A 25,611-nucleotide genomic window follows, 5' to 3' on the forward strand; every position below is an offset into this window, starting at 1 on the left:
TCTCTGCTTTTCAAAATTTAAAATGTCGTTTCAAGGTCCAACGCCTTACCGACTCATTGTTTACGATTAAAATAAATCTTTCAAAAAACATAAAATCAATTCAACACACAAATATTCAGACTTAAAGAACTACGTAGGTCTAATTTCCTTATCGCACTTGGGGATACGTAGGAGCAAGGGCAACACCCTTGTCGACTCAAAAAATAATAAAAATAAAAAAGAGAAAATACATAATTTTGAAGTCACATTTTGCACACTCGATTAAAGGTTGCCATTCCTTGTGACAGGCGCGTGGGGTGCTAATACCTTCCCTATGCGTAAACAATTTTCGAACCCTTCTTTTCAAAATTCGCAAACCTCTTTTGGTTTTTCTAACGTTTTCCCTTAAATAAACGTTGGTGGTGACTCTACTCATTTTCGCCTTAGGAGACGAACGTGGTTTTCCCTTATTTTCTTTCATCGTCCCGTCGTAAGGTAGGTTGCGACAGATGACGACTCCACTGGGGAGTTGTTAGAGAGTTAAGCCATTTGGTCAGTGTGCTTTTTATTCGTGAATTTTTCTTTATTTATGTTCCCTTTTCTCTTTTATCCTTATGTTATGCTCATGTTCATGATCGTTTCATTCTGCTACAGTTCTTTTTGTGGATTTTGCTTCAACCTCATTTCTCTTATCCTTTGTTTTGTTCATACTTATATATAACCTTTGCCATGTTGTTATCTCTTGGTGTGCATCTTTGTATCTATTACCCTCGTAGTTAGAAATAATGTGCCATTGAACCCTAGGATAGATGACATGTGCTATACTTAGGTTGCTCTGTTCACACATGACACCTACACTTTTTCACACACCTTTAGATGTTGGGCCCTATACCCTGGTTTGTGTGAGCCATAGGGAGTAGAGGTTGATCTGTGGTTATGCTGGGTCTCCGACTCGCTTGATAAGAGTGAAGCCTCATCTAGAGTTTTCCTTTTTTGGTGATGCATTGTTGCTGATAGTCCCTATCACCATAATGTATTATCTAAGAGGATGATATCTCTAGAGACCAGTAAGGTTACATGAAAGTACCCTTAGGAGTTGTCACTAGAAGTGGACTGTTGGATCCTTTCCATTAGATTCCTGAATTAGGGGCACAAAGCAAACTCGCTCTGGCTTGTTCCTTGATCGCATCATGCATCTCTTCATGGCATGATAATGGACATATCATTCCTGCATTTATCATTTATCATATTCATGCATTGCATTTGCATAAGTCATTGCATTATCATACATCTTCATTTAGCATGCTTTTGTTCTGCCAATTGCATACATTCTATTTTCATCGTTCGCATGTTATGTTCACTCATGCATGATCCTAACACGTAGTTGCTCATGCCTTGCATTTTCCTTTGCAAAAAAAAAAGAACAAAAAGAAAGTCACAATGAAGCGTGAAAGTTTACACCACATTCTTAGTTACATTTGTTGGGTACCATGATGATAGCTATAAACAAACCATGCTAGGATTATACACTTATTTCTCTCGAAAAATGATTGAAAATCACATGAACATGGTACCTAATGCATTATTAACTAGGAAAGGATGGTTCTTCGGGCGTCTTATGTCGATCTCATAATTATATTTGTCATGCATAGCATAAGTATGCCCTAATCATTCGTCTCAGAACGGTAATAATTGTAATCAAAAGGAAAGAACGTGCTTTACAGCGCCCTTATCAAATGCATGCCAAAGCTAGAGTGATGAGTGAAATAGAGGAGGTTGTAGAAGCATATATGATATGAAGTTTTGATGATGCAAAATATGAGCACGATCCGAGTCAAGAATCAAGAAATTCAAGAAGATGCTTTAAAAAATTATGTTTTCAAAAATAAGATGTTTTCAAAAATTATGTTTTCAAAAATAAGATGTTTTCTTTCTGGTAATCGATTACCAGAGGATGTAATCGATTACCAATAACTAAAATGATTTCTGAAACAATTTTACAAATTTTGAATTTGAATTTAAAACTGTGTAATCGATTACACAATGCATTTAATCGATTACCAGAAGTTAAAAATGCTTGTAACAAGTTTTAGAAATTTGAATTTAAGTTTTAAAATCCTGTAATTGATTACAACAAGTGTAATCAATTACCAGACACGAAAATTTCAAATTTCAAGTCTGGAGAGTCACAACTCTTCAAAACTAACTGTGTAATCGATTACCACATTTATGTAATCAATTTTAAGGAATTTTTCAAAATAACTCCCAAGAGTCGCAACTGTTCAAAAAGTTTTTGAATGGCCATAAAAGGCCTATAAATAGGTGACTTGGGGTACAAAATTCCTCAGAGTTTTGCTGAACAAAATTGTCTTATCCTCTCAAAACTAAATTGTCTTATCCTCTCAAAATATTCCTTAGCCAAACACTTGCATATTCAATAAGGAATCTTGAGTGATCTTCACATTGCAATATCCTTCTCTTAAAGAGGGAAATTTCTTCTTTTTATTCAAAGAGAATTGTTCAAGAGACCGTGGGTCTCTTAAGTTGTAAGGATTTATGAACACAAGGGAAGGGTGTCCTTGTGTGGTTCAGACTTTGTAAAAAGGCTTTTTACAAGATAGTGGAAATCTCAACGGGTTGCTTGGGGAATGGACGTAGGCACAGGGTGTGGCCGAACCAATATAAAAACTAAGTTTGCATTCTCTCTTCCCTTAAACTTCTTTTATTTATTGCAGTTTATCTTTTGCTTTAAAGAAGTTTATTTTGAATTGTTCTTTGAGTAATTCATATTAAGGGTGCATTGTCAATCCAAAAGAGAGTTAAAATTTTAATTAGGGAAAATTTTGTATCTTAATTCAACCCCCTTCTTAAGATACTGATGCCACTTGTCTAACAAAGGTGCAAGAGTAGATGAAGGCCGACAAGGAGGTCATGAAAAAGCAGATGACAACAATGACGGAGGCCATGATGAGCATGAGAATGATGATGGAGGTCAATATAGCTACAGTTGTTGTCGCAAGTACCACCACAGAGGTAGACCCGACTCACCCACCTGGCTTCAATCAAGTAAATCGTCCAGCCTTGGATATGGTAGGTCAGGGAGGCGAAGCATTGGGAAGTGCGGGCGGCCCCCATTTTGTGCAGGTTTAGAACAAGCATTCCTTCCCACCATGTGGATTGCCTCCCAACTATACACCACCCAATGTTGTACACGTTCCCGATGAGAATGTCGACAACTCCGCACCCATACCAATTGAGAGCCAACAACCCCAATCTAATAATGCACATGTCTATCAACCCATGGGGGAGACACATGAAGTACCCTGAGGCCACATTTTAGCCGACTTCGAGCCTCACCTCGGATATGCCACTGAGGGGGAGGCATTTTTTTGTGTACCCCCACCAAATGCTTTGGGGGGGCCTCAATATCGCCAATAACCCCAACCCTTACATTTTGCGATGGGAAGAGGGCCTCCTGCTTTGGTGGAAAGGGAAAAATTTGATCATATAGAGGAAAGGGTGAGGGTCATTGAAGGAGGCGGAAATTATGCATTTGCTGACATGGTAGAGTTGTGCCTAGTGCTCGACATGGTCATTCCTCTGAAGTTCAAGGTGTCAGATTTCAATAAGTACAAGGGGAATACTTGCCAAAAGAATCACTTGAAGATGTACTGCAGGAAAATTGGGGCATACGCGAAGGATGAAAAACTCTTGATGCATTTTTTCAAGAGAGTCTGGTTGGGGCGGCTATCACTTGGTACACCAATTTGGAATCTTCCGGGGTCCATTCTTGGAAAGACCTAATGGCTGTCTTCCTCAGGCAGTATCAATACAATTCTGATATAGCCTCGGATAGAATGCAGCTGCAGAACATGTGTAAAAGGGAGCAGGAATCTTTCAAAGAGTACGCTCAATGGTGGAGAGATCTGGCAGCTCAAGTAGCACCCCTAATGATGGAGAGGGAGATGATAACAATGAAAGTGGACACATTACTGGTGTTCTATTATGAGAAGATGGTGAGTTACATGCCTTCAAGCTTTGCAGATTTAGTGTTTGCTGGTGAGAGGATCGAAGTGGGTCTGAGAAGAGACAAATTTGATTATGCTGCTTTGATGAATAGGAAGCCTAAGGCAAATAGAGAGAATAAGAATGAGGGAGAAACTCATGTTGTGGTTGCCGTTCCTACATGGCCAAATTTCCCACTAGCTTAACAATATCAATACTCAGCCAATATCAGTCCTTCTCATTACCCACCACCCTACCAGCAAAGAACACCCAATCATCCACGAAGGCTGCCCCTAAATCGAGCACAAAACCCTTCTGCTACGCATCTGAGGCCAAACACCACCCTTAAACCAAAATACCAACCGGGGAAGGAATTTTCCAGAAAAGAAGCCTGTAGAATTTACCCCAATTCCGGTGTCATATGCTAACTTACTCCTATATCTACTCAATAATGCAATGGTAGCCATAATCCCAGCAAAGATTCCTCAACCTCCATTTACCCAAGGATACAACTCGAATGGAACATGTGCTTATCATGGAGGAGTTTCGGGACATTCCATTGAGCATTGTATGACCCTGAAACATAAGGTGCAAAGTCTAATTAATGCAGGCTGGCTAAAATTTAAGGAGGACAGTTGCTTGTGAATTTTGACGTTGTCGAGCGATACTATGCATAATACTTGGGACAATTTGAAGGTTGTTGTTAGATTTGTCCAATGACTTATTAGGATTTTCAAGTTTATGTCATTACTGTAATCAACAATCACAATGCTAATAATATGGATAAATTTGATGTCCTTGTCTCTCATTCTCTCACAATTACATCTTTGCATATTTATTTAACATTCACTCGAATATGAATGTATGTCCTTGGCTTGTTTGCTCAAGTGACTCGTGCTCTTGAGTTGATCTCCAAGTATGTTCAATAAAAAATTGCTCGTTCTACACGTTTGGTGGGGGTGCCATAAACGACGAGTAAAGTTAAAAAAAAAGGGAAAATAAGTTTGATTGACTGTGTTTCAAATAAAAAATAAGAAGTATAAGCATTCATGTGACCTTATTTTATCATTCTTAAAAGTTGTCTTTTTGAGAGAAAAGTGAGTTATTAGACAAGAGTCATTCGACTTAATCTATCAATTGAAAATCCTTTAAATATTTCTCATCCTTGAAAATTCATTTTTGAGAACCTGCACAGTTTCTTTCATCTTTCCTTGCTACAAGGTCATGACAAAAGACAGTAATAGATACTTCAAAGCCCTACATTGGGACAATGAGAGGCACCATGCTTGAGCCTCAAGCGAACCTAGGGGCAGATCAGAAGTTCTCACCTGGTAGGTTGAAAACCTAAATGGGCGGCCTAGGCAAATATTAGGATAATAAAAAATAAAAAGAAGAAAGAATAAGGAGCATGTTTATCAGAGGTTTGGTCCCAAAATCTAAACTATAAGAGTATCTAGTTAAGATTTTAAATGACACATGGCCATGTTTCAACATCCCAAACACTAATTTATCCCTGGCTACCCCCTCTGAGCCAAAGCATATTTGTTTTCTAAAAACAACACAATAAAACAAAATAGAAACCCCGAGTAGGAACCACCACTAAACTGGCGGTAAGAGCAATGCAAACAACACATGCATGAAGTTGGGCAACAAAAAAAGAAAGAAAATAAAATCTGCCAAAGGCGAGTGAAGAAAAAAAGAGAGACAAAAGATCTCCAAATTTTACAAGAAAGGCACAAACGTGAAATAAAAGATTAATGTATAAAGCAAATGGGGTAGAGCCCAACCCAAAAGGTTGAAATGAATAAAAATGCAAGCAAGGCTCTCGAGTTTGTTACTCAATGTAACCCTTAAACACTCTTTGAGCCTCTCTGATCTTTTTTTTTCATAGCACTCTTACCCCCTGACCACGTCACAAGCCTAATAAAGTCCATGTGGATCAAGGAATGATTGATTTTTTTTTTGAGTTTGGATTCTAGAACGGAACCCATACACTTGTAATTGCAAAAAAAAAAAAAAAAGAAGCCTCAAGGTTTGCACTTGCACAGTTGAGGAGGAAACTCATTTGACCAGGAGTTCGTGGAAGATGCCCAAAGACAATTGTGATAGTAGGGTACATCTGATGTGAGTCTCTCATGAAAACTCCTTAGAATTCCTTTTGGATCCAAGGGTAGCCTTCATTATATAAATTCTTTCGAGATCTGCCCATGTCATCAAGTTTCAACGGGATCAACTGACCCATGGCATCACTCTATGATATTAAATCAGGTAAGTTTCACTTGGTCACATACTAGAGTGTGATAATTGTTTGAACTCTAGGACAGTTTCGAACTTTATCGGAAAGTGTACCGAGTCGTTAAAGTAATAATAAAATGGTAAGAAACCCAATATCGAACTCAGGGAACTTGTTTCATTTGGTGAAGTTTCATTAAGCAAGCAGGCATTGATATAAAGCCATGTAAACAAAATTAAATCAAAGATATATATATGCTGTAAATCTAAAATAACTACAAATACACTTATCAAAACGAGAGAAAAAATAGATGATTAAAACGTTGGGTCTTTCTACTGAACGCTTGATGTGATTAAAAGATTTTTCTCTATTTAATGTTATTTCTGTGTTCTATGTTGAGGACTAAAATACCAAACACCGATTCCTCGCGTGAATGGAGTAATTCTAATTAAACCTCGTTCTCAGATGTCTCGTCGAAGTTAGCCTAACCGAACAACATTACAATCACAACATATCAAAAACTAAAACCTTGCACTCTATGTTTAGCAATGCAATTATCTAGCCCTGCTCTATCTAGTTCTAAGGATTAATACATTTTCCAATGCTAAAAATCCTAACTTTACACACAAATGGGTGATTAGACCAAAAGCATGCAATAATTAAGTGCAGATAGAAGCAATAAAAACATAAAACAACTTTAAATAAATAGTTAAGAATTTACATCAAGTTTTAGCAGAATTTCCCAACAGAGATACTTAGCCTTCCATCGCAAGGCAACACCTTTCAACTACAAGATGAGGGTTTAAGAAGAAACTAACAGATTACGCAGTGGTGGGGATGTCTCCTCCACCTTTAGGAACCTAGAAATTACCCCTAAACCTAAGGTCCTCTTGAAAGTTGAGGTTTTTGGCTTCCTTGCTCTGTTTTGCGCCTTTGTTCTGCTTTCTACGCTCTGAATTAGCCTCTCTCTTAGACGACTTGCTTGATTTTTCCAACTTCAGCCTTAAAAAGAGCTTTCTATCCTCGAAGGCTTGCTTAGCGGCATTTTCGCACTTAGCGCAAGTTAGTGAAAATCTGCTGAGCGAGCTGGGCGCGCTTAGCGCAGGAAGAGACAAACGCCTCTCTAAGCGAGTTAATGACACATTGAGCGCACAAATGCTTCTCATATTCTTCTCTAGATTCTCCCATCTCGCTAAGCGGGCTGAGTGCCTTGCTAAGCGCATGATTCTCGCTAAGCCCACATGATGCAATCCTACCTCGCAAGGGCATTGGATAGAAAACTCCAAGTAGATTGGGCCAAAGATGCAAGAGAAGGCCCTAGGGTTCTTATGAGCCTTAGGGTAGATTTCGGGCCCATGGGCTAAGTATGAGCCCACTTATCTTTGTAAATATTAGATTAAGGTTTCATTATTTTTGGGCCTTGTATTTAGGGCTCCATAATGTAGGTAGGGTACCCTAGAAATATAGGATTTTTCAGCCCTTGTATTTTAGGGCACCTAGACTAGTTTTTGTATTAGGGGTAGTTTTGTAATTTCACATGCACTAAGTGGATATTTGATGTGTGTGGTTGGAAATAAATTTAATTGAATTGGTAGAAGCCCAATCCAATTAAATTTTAGAGGGGGGAGGTGAGCATTTGCTTACTACACCCCATTGCCACATCATATCGTCACACTTTGTGCATGTCCTTCATGCTTTTCATGCCTCATGACACCTAAGTACACTTAGTGGAGAATCTTGGAATTGATCTTGGATTAGTGGGCTGAACCATAACTAAAATTCACTAATCATAATTAGTGAAATTTTGGCTCCAAAGTTTGGCTCCACAAATTCAATTTCAAATTCAAGTGAAATTTGAATTTCCCTCCAATTTTGTGTGACACTTAGGCTATAAATAGAGGTCATGTATGTGCATTTTTTTCAACTTTGATCATTTGAATATTAAACTTCAGATTTCAAAGCTCATTTGGAGCACAAAATTTCGTGCTCTTCTCTCCCTCTCCCTTCATTCATCTCCTTCTTCCTCCAAGCTCTTATCCATGGCCTCCTATGGTGGTGAGCTTCTTCTAGACTCATCTTCTCCTTGAAGTGGCGTCTCCTCTCTCTCTTCCTTCTCCATTCCGCTGCCATTCATCTTCCAAGAAGCAAAGGAATCCATTGATGAAGAAGATCCTAGGCCTACAAGCTCCAATGGAGCTTGCATCATGTGGTATCAGAATAGATGTCATTGGGGCCATCGAACCCAAAGCTTCGAATGGTCATCGTTTCATTCTTGTGGCGATAGATTACTTCACCAAATGGGTCGAAGCGGCTTCTTATACTAATGTCATGAGAAGTGTGGTGGTCAGATTCATAAAGAGAGAGCTAATTTGTCGATACAGACTCCCTAAGAAGATCAGTACAGACAATGGCACCAATCTGAACAATAAAATGATGCAGGAAATGTGCGAGGATTTCAAGATCCAGCATCATAACTCCACCCCTTATCGGCCAAAGATCAATGGGGCTGTAGAGGCTGCAAATAAGAATATTAAGAAGATTGTTCAGAAGATGACGGTGTCATACAAAGATTGGCATGAGATCTTGCCTTTCGCCCTGCACGGATATAGAACCTCGGTACGAACTTCTACTAGGGCAACGCCGTATTCCTTGGTTTATGGGATGGAAGCGGTACTCCCATTTGAGGTAGAGGTCCCCTCCCAGAAGATAATAGTGGAATCAGGCCTAGGAGAGTCAGAGTGGGCTCAAACACGATGCGACCAACTCAACCTTATTGAAGGTAAGCGTTTGACGGCCATGAGCCATGGGCGCCTGTATCAACAAAGGATAAAGAACGCGTTCGACAAGAAGGTACGCCCGCGCAAGTTCAACGAGGGGGACCTTGTGCTAAAAAAGATATCCCACGTTGTTAAGGATAATCGAGGGAAGTGGGCCCCAAATTACGAAGGACCTTTCGTTGTGAAAAGGGCTTTCTCTGGGGGTGCTCTGATACTCACCAACATGGATGGAGAGGAACTACCCTCGCCCGTGAACTCTGATGTCGTTAAACGATATTACGCTTGAAGTCTGGGGCAATTGAGGGAATCGCTGCATGTTCTTTTATTTCTGAGTTTTTTGTTCTTCTTGGTTTCCTCCAGGGATTCCCATCCGCTGTAATTGTCTCGTCACGTTTCTTTAAAAGAAGAGAAGATGGGTTGAGGCTTCAGTCCTCACTTTGGTTTTAAACATTGTGTTAGTTTGTAATAACCTGAGTCCTTTTCACTCAGTTCATGGGGTGCCCCAAACGCTTATTTAAAACTGAACCTAACCAGCTTTCACTAAGAAGATCATTGCATTGAAAACATTCATGCATGCATATACACATGCATATTTTGTGATAACAGGGGTAGAATCGTCTTAGGCCACGGTCAGAAGTCAAGACAAAGTTGACGGCAGAAATCAACCAAGGTAAGACGATGGCCCGGTCACGATTTGCCGTGCATTGTTTGCTTCCTACTTTCAGGTACTTAGGGACAGATGCAAATGGAGGATAGGGTCACGACCGACAGATCGTCGTCCCTTCCCGGCGCTGGACAAGCAGAAAACGTCGCTGCAAGGCAGCCCAGTATCCTTTGAATTTACAGTAATTATTACTATTTTTTGTTTAAAATAAGTAATGAATGCCTGATCTAACTTAAGTAGGGGGGGCCATGGTTGTGTTTCCCCTAAAAAAAAATAATTTGGCAGGTTAGCTCGCCTGGGCGAGCAACCCCTGCACCAGATTATAAAAAAAGAGGGAGGGGAACGTTTTCTGCACCCAAAAACTCCCCCCTCCCCCCCTCATTCAAAAAGAGAGAACTCATGAGGCTTGCAGTTTTTGCTTCCCCAAGCCACTTTTGGTTGCATTTTGCTTTCATTTTTGGTATTCCTACTCACTCCAGCAAGTAAGTATTCAATCCTTGAGTTTTTAGCTTTCCATTGGTGCCTTTTGTTCATCTTTTAGTGCTCTAAATTGTGAGAATGTACTCATATTTGTGGGGCAGTTTTGGGTTGCTTTTTATGCTTGATTTGTTTGAATTGAGGGGTTGTAGGGAATGGCCTTAGGCCTATGTTGTATTTTGAAGCAATGGGGCATGCCACATTGCCCCCATTCTCTAGCAATTTATGCTTAAACATGCGCCCACCAAGTGCTCGGTGAAATGCCTCAATGACATATGAATATGGTTTTGTAAGATTGGGATTGTGGGATTGTTTTATATACATAGGGACAGCATAGAGGATTCGGAATAGGTGCCCAAATGCAATTCTAAGCTTAGAAACCCAAGCTCTTAGCTTTAATGCAAGGAAACATGGCTTATGTCTAAAAATCTAAATTTTGGTTTTGAAAGTGGAAAAACATGAAAATTAGGACATGCTTGAGAGGGTTTTCTACTAAGAATTTGGCTGCCTCCATGAGGGATACTTTGCATCTAGGAAACATGGAAAATACCTTTCAATGGTATGGATATATGGTGTGGAATTATCCCTCAAATGTATATAGATGGCATGGAATTTCCTTTTCAAATGCAAGTATGCGCATGACGTAATTAGCTTTCCAATGTGCGTATAAATAAATGTGAGTGAAACAACATAAATTTGTATGTTAAATACTTCAAATATGTATAGGTAGTTTGTGATAGCAGAATATTTAGGATGTGATTAGGTGTAAATTTTGACACAATGCCTTGAGCACGAGAATGTGTGTTCTTTTCAAAGATGTACATATATATATATATATATATATATATATATATATATGTATGGTAACTAGAATGTGTTGAATGTCCTTGTATGTTGACATAAATAGTAGGATATTTTACACATACGCATGTTCATAAATGTGCTACATTAATGTGTGCATGAGTTTGTTCTAAATCGGAAAGATTAGCATATCATTTTTGTGTTAAAATAAGCATTATCCTGTAGACTAACTTTCCAAATGTTTGTCTTCATAGGAAATGGCCCCGAGGAAGCTTGCCTCAAAGAGATCTAGGAAGGACGCCACGGCCGAAGGGACTAGTGCCGCTCCCGAGTTCGATAGTCATCGTTTCAGGAGCGCTGAGCACCAGCAGCGTTTCAAAGCCATCAAGGGATGGTCCTTCCACCGAGAGAGACACGTCCAGCTCAGGGACGACGAGTACACAGATTTCCAGGAGGAGATAGCTCGCCGGCGTTGGATGTTGCTGGTCACGCCCATGGCCAAGTTTGATCCGGATATAGTTCTCGAGTTTTACGCAAATGCTTGGCCTACAGAGGAGGGCGCACGGGACCTCCGGTCATGGGTAAGGGGTCAGTGGATTCCTTTCGATGCAGACGCCCTCAGTCAGTTCCTGGGATATCCGCTAGTATTGGAGGAGGGCCAGGAGTGCGAATATGGTCAGAGGAGGAACCAGGCCGATGGATTTGATGAGGAGGCCATCGCTCAGCTGCTATGCATACCAGGTCAAGATTTTGCCTGGACCGCTGCCAGGAGACGGGTGCGAATCATGCGCACCAACATGACTACCTTGACCCAGACATGGATGACGTTGCTGCTCAACAACATCCTGCCCAGCGATCATAATTCCGACCTCCCTTTGCCGAAGTGTCAGCTGGTGTATGCCATCCTGACACGGATGAACATTCATGTGGCTTAGCTGATCGCTGATGCCATTTATTTATTTGTAGGTATGCCACCTACCAGGCACCCTCTAGACCCAGATAAGTCTAACAGGGCCCTGGGTTTTCCGACATTGATCACGGGTCTCTGCCAGTCGTTCGGGGTTCCTGTCACACCTAGTAAGGTGATTCGACTGCCGATCACCCGGACTTTCATAGAGAAGTATTGCACGCCCAGACAGGCGCAGGGTGGCGACCCGCAGGCCCCAGACGCACCGCCGCCACCTCCTCAGGCTGACCCAGCTGGGTCATTTGACACGGAGCGATATTTATGGCATTTGGTTTGCCAGCAGGCGGCCAACCACAGGGCGCACGTGCAGACCCATGACTGCCTCTACCAGCTCAGCCTTAGCCTGCAGAGCCAGGGTTTCCCTCCTTTTCCATGCCCTACTCTGGATCAGTTCAGGGCAGAGGTCGCATGGCCCGGGGATTGGCCTGAGGCCCAGGCAGGGGAGGCACCCGCAGAGGCTCCCGGCGATGCAGATGAGGCCCGCATGGACGAGGAGATGACCGATTTGCTCGATTTCTTGGGAGGGAGCAAAGCCACATGACCGGGAGGTCCCTTGATCCATATTCTCTTTTTATTTTTCCTTTTTTATCTGTCACGTATCATTTTGTTTTTTGTATAAACTGAGGGACTAATGTTTGTTTCATTTTGATTGACTCTTGTTTTGTGCATACATGTCATTTAAACTGTTACGTTAGTGCTTACTTCGTTGTTGTCAATAGTGTTTGTTGAAATTCCGGAACCGTGTAGAGTTTTTCATTTAGGAACGTCGTCCTAAAAATAAAATGAACCAAAAATCCTGATAAAAAGAAAGAAGCGTTGTGAACAAATGTCGTCTCTATGTATATAAAGAAAAGAAAATAGTTTTTTATATATGTAAAAGAAAATAGAAGGATTTTGTGTGTGTAAATAATGTGTGAAAAGAAATTTTTGTGTATGTGAACGACAAGTGTGTGTAAAGAATTTTTTGTATAAACTACGGGTGTGTGTTGGAAAAAACGAAAAAATGAGATCTTTGAACATAAATAGGGTTTGTATATAGATCGTGTTGACATAAAGAGAAAGGGTTTTAATGCGTGTGTGTACAGAAAAAGTTTGTTATGTATAGGAATGTAGGTGTACAAAGGAAAGTTGTTCTCATAGAGGGCAATGGATGTATAGTTTTTTGTGAATATAAAAAAGAAGAGAAAAGAAAAAAACAAAAAGGAAAAAGAAAGAAAGACCTCGAAGGTCGGCATGTTATGGTTAGGAAGCATAAATCATTCGTAGAGAGCAAACATATCTTCTGGAAACAAAGGACTGACGCTAAGAGTTTATTTTCCTGAATAACCGAGATAAGAATGGATGGATTCATTGAACTGATGAAAGGACATAATTTGGAAACGTTGGGTCTGTTTGTGTAAATTCCCAACTGTAGTATCACAATGCCATAAACGGGATGCTTGAGTGCCCACCTGGCTGTGGCCATGACTAATTTTGCACATTGTTTCCAAATCATCATTGTTGCGCGTGCCTTGTGGAATAATATGGAAGTTCGGCCCGAGACCGACACCTTGACACACGAATTTGTTTTGCCCTAGATATCAAGATCGGGCTCCCACAATAAAAGACCCCATTGAGACACAACCTTAGACTATTTTGAACCTTGGCCTATAAAAAGAATCCTCATCCTTTCCCCGAAGCAAAGGACAGCGGAATCTCCTCAAGGAGAGCAAATAGATTGCTAAAACCGATCTCCAAGAGAGAAATGGAGAGGGAGGAATGAAAAGAAAGAAAAGGAAGAAATGAAAAGAAAGAAAAGAAGAAATGAAAAGAAGGAAAATAAAAAATGAAAAGAAAGGAAAAGAAGGATTCCCGATCAAAAGATCGGAAGAAAGTAAAAAGGAAAGATCGGAGGAAAACAGAGTAATTCCCGATCAATGAAAGAAAGAGAACAAAAAATCTTCAGACCAGATAAATTTTCGGCAAGGTAAGTGACTTCCGGCAAAGGAAAACCCATTTTTTGGTGGTTCTTCCTTTTGGATTGCCATTCAAAGTCATTCTCGACTGGCGATATCCCGCCCCACATAAACAAATAGGAAAAGACCGAAACACCCAGCTTCGTCTTCGAAAACACTACCCTCGAGAAAATCCTATTGATCCGTGATCGCACGTGTGATCTTTGATTCGATAGGAAATCGTGTGCAAAATAAAGTCATGGTGCAGTTATGGTTTGGGGTTAGGGTAAAACACTTGCCTGTGTGAGTTTGTATACACTATGAGTGATTTATTCCCAGTTTCAGCTTAACCCGATGTTTCCCCTGAATGTTCATTTAAAAGCTAAATGTTGACATCCTGCCCTTCATTTTTGGTTACAAGGAAGATTACCCCTGGCATGGGTATATTGCTTCTCTAAGATATGGTGCTCTCGCGAATGATTTATTTTTCTTTGCAAAAAGCATGTTTGCCTTTTTAGGTGGAAAAAAACCCGATGGACCATTTGGTCCTGCCAACAAATTTTATTCGGAGCCCCATGAATTGATTGTCATTCATGCATCCTCCATCAACGAGTCTGGAGCCCCGCGAATTGATTACCTAGCGCTGTTCACCAATTCTCCATTCTCCACTTTTATTCGGAGCCCCATGAATTGATTGTCATTCATGCATCCTCCACCAACGAGTCTGGAGCCCCGCGAATTGATTGCCTAGCGTTGTTCGCCTATCCTCCATTCTCCACTTTTATTCGGAGCCCCATGAATTGATTTTCATTCATGCATCCTCCACCATCGAGTCTGGAGCCCCGCGAATTGATTGCCTAGCGCTGTTCGCTTATCCTCCACCCTCAAAATCTTGTTCGGAGACCCATGAATTGATTGCCTAGTGCTGTTCATGCGTCCTCCACCATCAGGTGCAGAGCCTCCGGTGACTGGGAAATGTGGTTTTTGTTATTTTCCCGATCGTTTCCTTCGCCAAACATGTGTATATATGTATATTATGTTATTGGTGTTTTTGTTGTTTGTGTTTTGTTTTGTGTTGTGCAGAAAAAAAAGAAGAAGAAGGAGAGACGGGAGTCGTCATAGACTAATCACGGAAAGGGCAAAGATGGACGAAATCAGTGTTTTATCTTTGCTTTCCTCTTATCTCCGATAAAAGGTAAGTAAAGAGGGGCAACTGTCATACCCAAATTTCGTCCAGGGACTATTGCTTGATGGCATGCAACCTTTGATTGACCGCTTCGAAGTACTTGGCACCTTTTGTTGCACAATATGTGAAGTCCCGAGACGCGCCGGAAATCAAAAGGAAGCGTGGTTACGCCATCCGTGAAATTTTGTAATTTGACGGAAACCAAAAGGAAGTATTGTTACGCAATCCGTGAGTTTCCGTAACTTTTTCGAAAGCTAAAATACATGATCCGTAACCTTACGGAAAGAAAATAAGTGTCGTTACGAAATTCGTAAAGTTTCGTAACGTTACGGAAAAAGAATCACCAAAAAAGTAAAGGGGGTGTATTTAGTAAAAAAAGGGTGTAAATAGCAACCAGGCCCACTTGGGCCTTCCAGATTCTTCCTCCTGAAGGCGGTTGCTTCTGGAGGAAGCAACCTGGCTCGCCTGGGCGAGCTGGGTGGCAAGCTTCTCCCCTATTTTGCTATAAATAGGGGGAGGAATGAAGAAGGAAGGGGTTCAGCCTTCTTGGCACTTCGTATTCTCTTGAAATTGCTGAGGAAAATTGTTTCCGTGAAGAAAATCCAAGCCAAGGCGCTTCCGTAACATTTCCGTAACGTTTTCATGGGTAATTATGCGAAGATTTTCAACCGTTCTTCGACATTCATCGTTCGTTCTTCGTTTTTCTTCGGTCTTCAACCGGTAATTACCCCAAACCGAGCTTTTCAATTCATTCTATGTACCCGTGGTGGTCCCCATTTGTTTCGTGTACTTTTATTTCTCGTTTCATTTACTTTCCGTACCCTCTTTTGACGTGCTTCAGTCATTTATTTAAGTCATTTCTCGCCTAATCAAAAAATAAAATAAATTTCCACCGATCATTTGATTTGTAATATCCGTTAATTTCTATTAAAATGAAATCCGACCGTTCGGTCGTGCTGTAACCACGTTGGAAATAAAAAAAGAGGTAAAATAATAATATAATAATCAAAAAATACCTTTTAGTAAAATAAAGCAAAAAAAATCAATCGGACGTTTCTCTTTGGGATTTCTCTTTCTTAATTGAATTGACTAATAACTAAAGTGAAACTAAGGCTAAAATCAACCCGCAAAGTCAAGCTCGTCCACAAAAAATCATTAAAAAAGGATTTGAAAGCTTATTATCTCAATTTTTCTTACCAAGTAAATGGATCATTTTTAAGGTCCAACGCCTTAAAATGATCACCTTCCAAGTAAAAAGAATCGCTTGATTCACCCTTAAAGAAGAACTACGTAGGTCTGATTTCCTCTTCGATGGAGGGTACGTAGGAGCAAGAACCCCGCTTTTGTCGACCTCAAAAAATAAAAAGAAATAAAAGTTAAGGTAACACAATTTCCACAATTCTAAAAAATAAGGTTGTTGTCCTTTGAGACAAACGTGAGAGGTGCTAATACCTTCCTCAAACGTAAATATAACTCCCGAACTTGGAATTTTCTTTTTGACCGGTTTCCTTCGGTTTTTCCGACGTTTTCCACAAATAAATGTTGGTGGCGACTCCACGCATCTTTCCTCCCTTGGAAAGCGCACCCGTGACCCTCGCCTTGCTCGCCCGCAAACGGGCATGTTGCGACAAAAACATTAGACCTACACTTCTTCTATATTACACTAATTCCTCAAACCCTATGTTGAAAGAACCAGCACAAGGACAAGGACAAGCGTGAATTATAATAAAAGCAAAGGAAATAAGGGGGGACACAGAGGATGGGATTTTTGTGCTTTTGTGGAAACTTAAGATACCACCTAAGGCAGCGGTATTTACATGGCGACTTATCAAAGACCGCTTACCAACGAAGATGAATCTAAGAGGGAGACAAGTAGAGATAAGTGACCCAATGTGCCCGTTATGCAACAATTCGGAGGAGGTTGCAGCACACCTTTTCTTCAATTGCAGTAAGGTCCTCCCCTTGTGGTGGGAGTCACTCTCATGGGTTAATTCAGTGGGTGCTTTCCCGAAAGAACAAAAAGATCATTTCATGCAGCACAGCAGAAGGAATGCGACACGAACAAAAGATATAAGATGGAGCTATTGGTGGATAGCCCTCACAAGGACCATATGGCAACATAGAAATAAGGTGGTCTTTGATAACCAAACTTTTAATGCAAGCAAGCTGATGGATGAAGCGCTTCTTCTAGTCTGGTCCTGGCTTAAAGCTATGGAGAAAGATTTCGATACACATTTTAATCAGTGGTCTTCCAATTTGACAGATGCCTTTGTGTAATTAGAAAGGGAGGGTACATGCTGAGACCTCTTCCAAGAATTAAATGGATCATACGTCTTGATCCTATATGTCACAAAGGGTCATTTTAGAAGACCACGAAAATAACATGTTATGCAACCCCTTAAAATCGCATGTCAGCTATTTCCATTAGTAATTGTATGATATTGCGACAAAAGGACATAATAAAGATCATAGTAGAGGGCTCAAAAGAACAATTACATGCCATAAATAAAAAGGAAAAACGCATACATGTTTTCAGGCATCATACATGTTTGTCATTTGTGGAATTTGAAAAACATTTTTAAAACTATTATAATAAATATCAATTACCAGAAAAAATAAACAAACCTGCAAATAATTAAAGGAGTTCTTCCCAATGTGATTCTTTGGTGCCTGATTCAGCCAGAAAAATAATAAAACTTTAGTCAATCAACCACATCTATGACAAAAATTTGCCTAATATGTACAAAATAATTTGTGCCAATCAACTTCATATTATAAAAAAATAAATTGCAAGGCATTTACTAAAGAAAGTAGTGAAGACAGAGTTCCAAGACTATTCAACCCCAGCTTAGATAATCTGTCATAGACTACCCTAGTATGAATAGTTTTTTCCTAGAATTTTGGTTCCCAAATATCTCCAATTTCCACTTTTAATATATTCCTTGGTAAAATATTCAGCAACTGCTCCAAAATAGCATGGGACTAGTGGCTTTGGAAATGGAAATAGTGACTCCAAATATTCTGTTTTAGAAAAATCAGAAAGACCAAATAAAGAGAGAAAGGTTGTGGAAGAATGCAACTGACCTAACAAGTATGACTAAAAGGAAAATTGTCAAATATCCTGCAGCTAGGAAAGAGAAGCAAAAGAGATTCAAAGAAGCTACAAAATACGACATAACTGTTCAATATCCTCTACAAAATCAAGAGTCCACTAAAAGAAACTGACAACAGCAACATTCAAACCCCCTATTTTATCCCCACCCATAACAAAAAAAAAAAAAACTCCACCCAAGTAAATTGAAATAAGCTCATAACTGAGAAATGCAAACATAAGCAAGAGGAAAATCATGAATAATCCATCATATACAATCCACTTTCTTGCTTTATTTATTTTGATAGAAAGAAAATATTCATTTTTATAAAAGCAAAAGGCAGTTCTTCCAACAAAACCTATGGATCCTCAATGGCAATAACACTTAGTTGTCCTATGTTTAAAAACCCTGAGAAATGACAATGGGAAAAGTTTAATAACCTATAGGGGATAAATTATACAGCATAACTGAAAATAACATTATTTCACAACCAACAATTTCATTTATTCATCCAGTACGTCTGTCTTGTAAAATTTTTCTTGTCATTCCAGTTAATGTCATGCTGTAGTTGAATATATAATTGGATTTTAAGTTTTTTTGTCTTAATCACATGTATCTTCCACTTGAGACAATCTTTAATTTCCAATTCAGATGACCATTATTGACAGTAAAACTCTCCCTTCAAGTATTTAAGACAACTATGTACTAGGATTCGAACAAAGTAATTGGATTTTAAGTTGAAGCAATATGTTTGACAATGTTTGCATTGTTGGATAAGATATTGAATTTTACTACTAACAAAACATAAATGATACATCACTTCAAAATTAGTTTTAACCAAGATTGATTTCAAAAAAACCATTTTATCCAAATCATTTTAAAACTTTTATTAATAAACATACAAAAACGAGCAAGAATTTAATAACACTTTTCATATATTAAAGAAATTGGAATATTAGTGAAAATAACAGAGAGTAACAAGATGTTACTCCTATAGGACCTGATGCTTTTGGTCTTTCTGCATTATTTTTAGTAGTGGAAAGTGGAAACTATATGATCTTAAGGTATATATGCCCTAAAGATCTCATAAGAATCCTTGTTAAGAAGGATCAAAGAACTGAAAGTGCTAATATCCTGCCAAGTTTAGTTGATTGCTGAGTTTTAAGAGTTGTTGTAATACTTTATTTTATATTGTTTTATCTTAATTTTAGGCACATGTAATTTTTGGTTTTAGATTTAAGATAACTATCTTAATCTTTCAAAAAAATTCCGATGACCCTAGTTATTGAACTTGTTTTGCTGTCTTTTTTGTTCTCTTTTATTTCTTACTTATCATGCAGCTGGTATATTACCTAGTTTCCTTGGTTCTTTTATTAGTCTTCTCAAGAGGAGGCTATAAAACAGAAGGATGTCCTGGCTACAGAAGTTTCCTCTCTTAGAGGAGAGTTGCAACAAGTAAGAGATGAGCGAGACCGACAATTATCTCAAGTACAAACTTTAAGTTCTGAATTAGAGAAAGTTAAAGAATCTAGGAAACACTCTTCCACTGAATTGGACAGCTTGACCTTAAAAGCTAATGATCTGGAGGTAGGTTTGTATACCCTATTTATTTTAATTAAATATCACACCATTCTGTTATTGTGGAGTCATGAGAGGATGAGCTTCCTTCCTTCAGGAAAAATGTTCTTTGAAAGATAATCAGATAAAGGCATTGGAAGAGCAACTAGCAACTGCAGAGAAGAAACTGTAGGTAATCAAGAATTTTTTTTAAAAGTTGTATACTACTAGGTATAGAACCATTTGATATATTTGTTAGATAAAGAATGTGAAATTTTACCTAATTGCTTAATTCTTTAGTTGGTCCTTGACATATACATTATGATGATTATCTATCTTATTCATAGATTTTGTTCCTTGTTAGGTATCTAATATATCTGCATACGTGACAAGGACAGAGTACAAAGGACAACAAAAATTTGTGAATGGATATGGATATGACTCTAGCAGTCTAGACACAAGAGAAGAGGACCAGAACTATAAGTACTATCGTCGGATTCAGAAACAGGAAGTAAAGGAAGCGTTGAAAAGAATGAGTAACGGTAAGGCGGTGGGGCCAGACAACATACCTATTGAAGTGTGGAAAACTCTTGGAGATAGAGGTCTTGAGTGGCTCACCGAACTCTTTAACGAAATTATGAGGTCAAAATGCATGCCGGAGGAATGGAGGAGAAGCACGTTAGTGCCAATCTATAAGAACAAGGGGGATATACAAAATTGTGCAAATTATAGGGGAATCAAGCTCATGAGTCATACCATGAAATTATGGGAAAGAGTGATCGAACGGAGATTAAGAAAGGAGACTCAAGTTACTGAGAATCAATTTGGTTTCATGCCGGGAAGGTCGACCATGGAAGCGATTTATTTATTACGGCGGGTGATGGAGCAATATCGCATGGCCCAACAAGACTTGCACTTGATTTTTATTGACTTGGAGAAAGCGTATGATAGAGTGCCTAGAGAGATTTTGTGGAAAGCTCTAGAGAAGAAAGGGGTTAGGGTTGCATATATTCGAGCTATCCAAGATATGTATGATAGGGTATCGACTAGTGTTAGGACACAGGGTGGAGAGTCAGACGATTTTCCCATCACAATTGGTTTGCATCAAGGGTCAACCCTTAGCCCCTACCTTTTTACCTTAATTCTGGATGTCCTCACGGAACAAATCCAAGAGATAGCGCCGAGATGCATGCTTTTTGCAGATGACATAGTCCTCCTTGGAGAGTCGAGGGAGGAGTTGAATGAGAGGTTGGAAACTTGGAGACGAGCTCTAGAAACACATGGCTTTCGCCTAAGCAGAAGCAAATCGGAGTATATGGAATGTAAGTTCAACAAAAGAAGGAGGGTTTCTAACTCAGAGGTGAAAATAGGAGACCATATTATCCCTCAAGTCACACGGTTTAAATATCTTGGGTCTGTAATACAGGATGATGGGGAAATTGAAGGGGATGTGAATCATCGCATTTAAGCAGGATGGATGAAATGGAGAAAAGCATCGGGGGTGTTATGTGATGCAAAGGTACCGATCAAGCTAAAGGGAAAGTTTTATCGGACTGCGGTAAGACCGGCGATTTTGTACGGAACAGAATGTTGGGCGGTCAAGAGCCAACATGAGAATAAAGTAGGTGTAGCGGAGATGAGGATGTTGCGGTGGATGTGTGGTAAGACTCGACAGGATAAAATTAGAAACGAAGCTATTAGAGAGAGGGTTGGAGTAGCGCCTATTGTAGAGAAGATGGTGGAAAATAGACTAAGGTGGTTTGGGCATGTAGAGAGAAGACCGGTAGACTCTGTAGTAAGGAGAGTAGACCAGATGGAGAGAAGACAAATAATTCGAGGCAGAGGAAGACCCAAAAAGACTATAAGAGAGGTTATCAAAAAGGATCTCGCACTTAATGATTTGGATAGAAGTATGGTACTTGATAGAACATTATGGCGGAAGTTGATCCATGTAGCCGACCCCACCTAGTGGGATAAGGCGTTGTTGTTGTTGTTGTTGAGTAACAAAGACGCTTAGCAGATGCAGAATATAAACTTATAGAAGAGGAGAGGCTAAGGAAAAAATTACATAATACCATTTTGGTAATTCCCTGAACCAAAACATTGATAATAATAATTGACACCTTAATAATCTTCATATTAATAGGAGTTAAAAGGGAACATTCGTGTATTCTGTCGAGTGAGGCCTTTATTAGCTGATGAAAGTTGTAGCACAGAAGGTAAGATTTTCAGTTATCCAACATCAATGGAAACTTCTGGACGAGCCATTGACCTAGCCCAAAATGGTATATCTGTTGTGATGATGTATTTTAAACAATTCTTATTTCATTTTCCTTGAATTAGATTGTGCTGTAAAAATATCAACTCATGTTGCTCTTGTTTTGTTCTTAGGCCAAAAACATTCTTTTACATTTGATAAAGTTTTTACACCAGAGGCATCACAGGAAGAAGTTTTTGTAGAAATTTCACAGCTTGTACCAAGTGCTCTTGATGGTTACAAGGTAATTTCAAAGTTCTTCTGTCATCTCTAAAGCACTATTCCTTTAAAATCGTATATAAATATGGATCAACCATTTAATGCACTATTACTAGTCAATTTTGGAAAAGCAGAATTCTAAAACCCTTTATTTTCTATACTCACTTTCATGTTGTATTGTATTTTTGCCCTTCTTTGTCCTATTATTCTTTGGTTCTGACATATTAGTGTTGTGAGACAAATGTCTATCTGTTAGATTTGGTGTTGGATGTTGCCTTTCTAGCATGAATGTTTGTAAATCAATATATATACTATATACATTGATGTCTAATAATATGGTGATGTTTTTTCTTTTCCAGGTTTGCATCTTTGCCTGTGGTCAGACAGGGTCAGGGAAAACCTATACAATGATGGGAAGGCCTGGACATCTAGAGGAGAAGGGCTTGATACCTCGTTCATTAGAGCAAATATTTCAAACAAAGCAGTCTCAACAACCTCAAGGCTGGAAATATGAAATGTAGGTAACAGAGTATTTTTCTTCTTAATTTTTCACCATTGAAATGTGTATAAAATTTTAAATAGGACACAGAATTGTTGATAAGGTTTTCCTTGCAAAATTTACAGGTGTCAATGTTGGAAATATACAATGAAAGGATCCGTGATCTGATATCTACAACAACACGCATGGAAAATGGTACTCCTGGAAAACAATATACAATCAAACATGACGCAAATGGAAATACACAAGTTTCTGATCTCACAGTAGTGGATGTTCATAGTGCTAAAGAGGTTGCATTTCTTTTAAATCAACCTGCAAATAGCAGGTAACTAATTTCTAGTGTTTATTCTATTGTCTTGTAAGGTGTAACAAACTATTGCATCTTTTAGCTATATATGAAGGTGATGCTATGCTGTCCTAATTAAGGAGATAATAAATTTTACACTCTTCACAATTTTTCAAGTTGGACAAAGAGGCAAATCGCATGCACTAATATAAGATGTCGTTGCCCATTCTCTATGGCTTTCTTTCCCTATTCCAAATTTCCAATAGTTTTTTTGGTCTAGATTAAAGTTATCATTCACTAAGACAATCTTATTGGAATCTAATAAAATGAGTACAAAACCAAATTTCCAATAGCTAACAAGCCACAGTTAACAATGATAGAATCAACATCCAGAATTCTGGATCTATGTTGACACATCTATCATAAAAATACAATATCTATTTAAAATTAAAAATATATGAAGATTGGTTTTATTATTAGGAATTGCATACCATAATTTTAATATTATGCAGGCGCTGAAGAACAAAATAACATTATTTCTATGAGTTGACAATTTGAACTAAACACAGGTATGAAATATGAGAATACGAAAAAGTCTGAAGAGAGCCCATATAATAACAATCTGGAACCAATAGAAACAGATGCAAAACTGTATTTCAGATTCAGAAGATACGCACCTTTTTGTACTTAGTTTATATGAGTGACCTTTTCATACTTAGTTCCAAATAGCAGCCTGCAGTTGATAGATGTATATTATAGTAACTTGTTTCACACAATTTATTTTTTTCAAAGGATGGTTATAACAATACATTTTTCCCGAGCAGAGTTTCCCCACGATAAGTGTGAACAACACTAGTACAGTAACATGAACAATGAGTGGAAAGGGATTGCAGCATGTTCGGAAATCACTTTCTCAATATCAGCGTCTTAGAGCATGTTTGGAAATCAAATGGGATACCAATTGGAAAAGAGGGTTTGTATTTTATGTAAAGGTACAACCACAAACAATTCAAATACTAACAATTAAACACAAAAGGGCACAATTTTCACTTATTTTGCTTCAAATCCTTTTTGCATATTGAACGATGACATTGTCAGGGCAAGTGAACAAGTCGATAATCAGATATTCAAGCATTACCAAAGAACAACTCAAAAAACCTTAATAATATAACATATTGAACCATTACCAAAACTGAACTCAAAAACTTCGACATCCTTACCTTCAGGAACACTCGAAAGGTGGCAACGCCACTCAAAAAGGCACGACTTCGGCTATGTGGCGGTGGTGGGAGCAGCAGGTCCACTTCGGCTTCAAGTACTTCACGGCGGGAAACAAAACGTCAGGGTGGTAGCGGGATGGAGTTCACGGCGGGATGAAGTAGTTCAGGCAATAGCGGGGGCGCTAGGTTTTTGGAGGGTACGAGAGAGGGTGTTTACTGCGAGACTATATAAACTACAAAATTTACGACGGTGTTTAATGACATCGACTTTGTATGTGACTATTTCTAGGACGGTGTACCTACAGGCACCGTCTTTGATGACTTCCATCAAAACTACAACGACGGGGTTATAGACAAATGTCGTTGTACAACAAACGCGCCACATAAAAACTTATATAATTACGTAAATGCCACCGTGTTGACAACTACGACAGGTTCTTCAACATCGACGTAGAATGTGCGTCGTCAAATCATATTTTTCTAGTAGTGTTGGTTCCTTTATTTTTTCATTGACACTTTTCCCTTCTTTTAAATGGGTGTCATTTTGAAGTGGCAAACTTTTCTTTATCTACTTGTGTGTAGGAGTTATTTTAATAACATAGATGCATGTCTTAGCCCCATTTGCAGAACTGTTTGGATAGGGATTCAAACATTAAGAAGAAAGAAATAATCTTTAAAGGATCTTCAAAATTAATAACGGAGAACTCTCTACTCTGCCCTTGTATAGTTTAGTTGGTGCTATATTTTTGTTTTCATGATTTTTTTTTCTATGTAGTTCTAGACTTCTAGTGATATCTTTTGCCATTATTTTTATTTTACAATTCTTTTTCTTTATGTTTTTCCTTTTTGTCAAATGCATGACCATCAGTATCTACCCATTGGATATGTTATTTGTAGTGGTGTAGCTCTTCTCATTCATCAGTATCTACCCAATGAACATTGGCTCAACTTCTTTATGAATCTACAATGCTACCTGGAATTCAGCCTGACTGGCCTGCTAGACTATCACAATGATAAATCAAAAGTTCAATCACAAATAGGTTTTGAGAGCAGCATGTGCATGCACACTTGTGCATGATAAAAAGTAATTTGATAAAGTAAACAACAACAAAATGATATACAGTTAAATGTCTCCTTTTTTCATGGGGCAATAGAAAGTTAACCTGTATTGCGAGCAGTCTAATCAAATGAAACCAATTAGGACTCATTTTTTATGCACTTCATACAACAAGAAGGTACTTGTCAGATCAAACCACAATCATATGCCATGTACTCATGCTTTTCCAAGATTAACATTTTGATTTATAAATGATCAATGCTTACATAATATCAAAACTTTCCAAAGCTCAATTTCAAAGCCATCCATAACTTTCTCTATTTCTCTTACATACACACTCTCTCTCTAAAAATTCTTTAGTGCAATTATTTGTTCTTAAATTCATTAGAAAATATTTTCTA

General features: G+C 38.8%; 1 pseudogene; it reads left to right on the top strand.

Annotated features, from left to right (window-relative positions):
* The first annotated feature begins 3,782 nt into the window (after positions 1-3,782).
* Positions 3,783-24,310, top strand: LOC114371488 (annotated as a pseudogene).
* Positions 24,311-25,611: the final 1,301 nt, after the last annotated feature.

This window comes from Glycine soja, chromosome 10, assembly GCF_004193775.1.
Source record: "Glycine soja cultivar W05 chromosome 10, ASM419377v2, whole genome shotgun sequence".
Taxonomy (NCBI): Eukaryota; Viridiplantae; Streptophyta; class Magnoliopsida; order Fabales; family Fabaceae; genus Glycine; species Glycine soja.